The following is a 625-nucleotide window of genomic DNA, read 5'->3' on the forward strand; positions in this document are numbered from 1 at the left end:
ATGACTCCAAGCCTGAAAATGACGACTCACCCAGGCGGTAACAGAAGATCACAGAAGTATCTCAAAGAACTACAGGGCTTTGTTAATCATTTCTACTGAGTTCGTGGCTCAACCATAAGAGAGACATGCAGCAAAAATGTCATTCTCCATTATTCTGTGGACCGACGAGACAAAAAGACAAAGTTTTGGGAGGTCTGTAATGCAGCATTTGATCAAAAGACCCTCAGTCAAACATGGTGTTGGCAGTATTATGAGCTTGGACTGATTAGCTCCTTCAGGACCTGGACACCTTGTTATTCATGAAAAATTGAATTGTCATTCCAAATGCTTGATTTAAATTATTCCTGCCATAGGTGGTTATTAAATTCAGGGAACAATTAATTACTTTTGTGGATTAGTTTGGATTTTTTTTCCAGTTTGAAAATAAAATCCTGAATTAATTTAGCTTGTGGGCTTGTGGTTAGCACGTTGACTTCACAGTGCAGAGGTACCGGGTTCAATTCCAGCTCCGGCCTCCCTGTGTGGAGTTTGCATGTTCTCCCCGGGCCTGCGTGGGTTTTCTCCGGGTACTCCGGTTTCCTCCCACATTCCAAAAACATGCATGGCAGGCTGATTGAACACTCCA

This window comes from Hippocampus comes, unplaced genomic scaffold, assembly GCF_001891065.2.
Source record: "Hippocampus comes isolate QL1 unplaced genomic scaffold, H_comes_QL1_v1.1 scaffold3321, whole genome shotgun sequence".
Classification (NCBI taxonomy): Eukaryota; Metazoa; Chordata; class Actinopteri; order Syngnathiformes; family Syngnathidae; genus Hippocampus; species Hippocampus comes.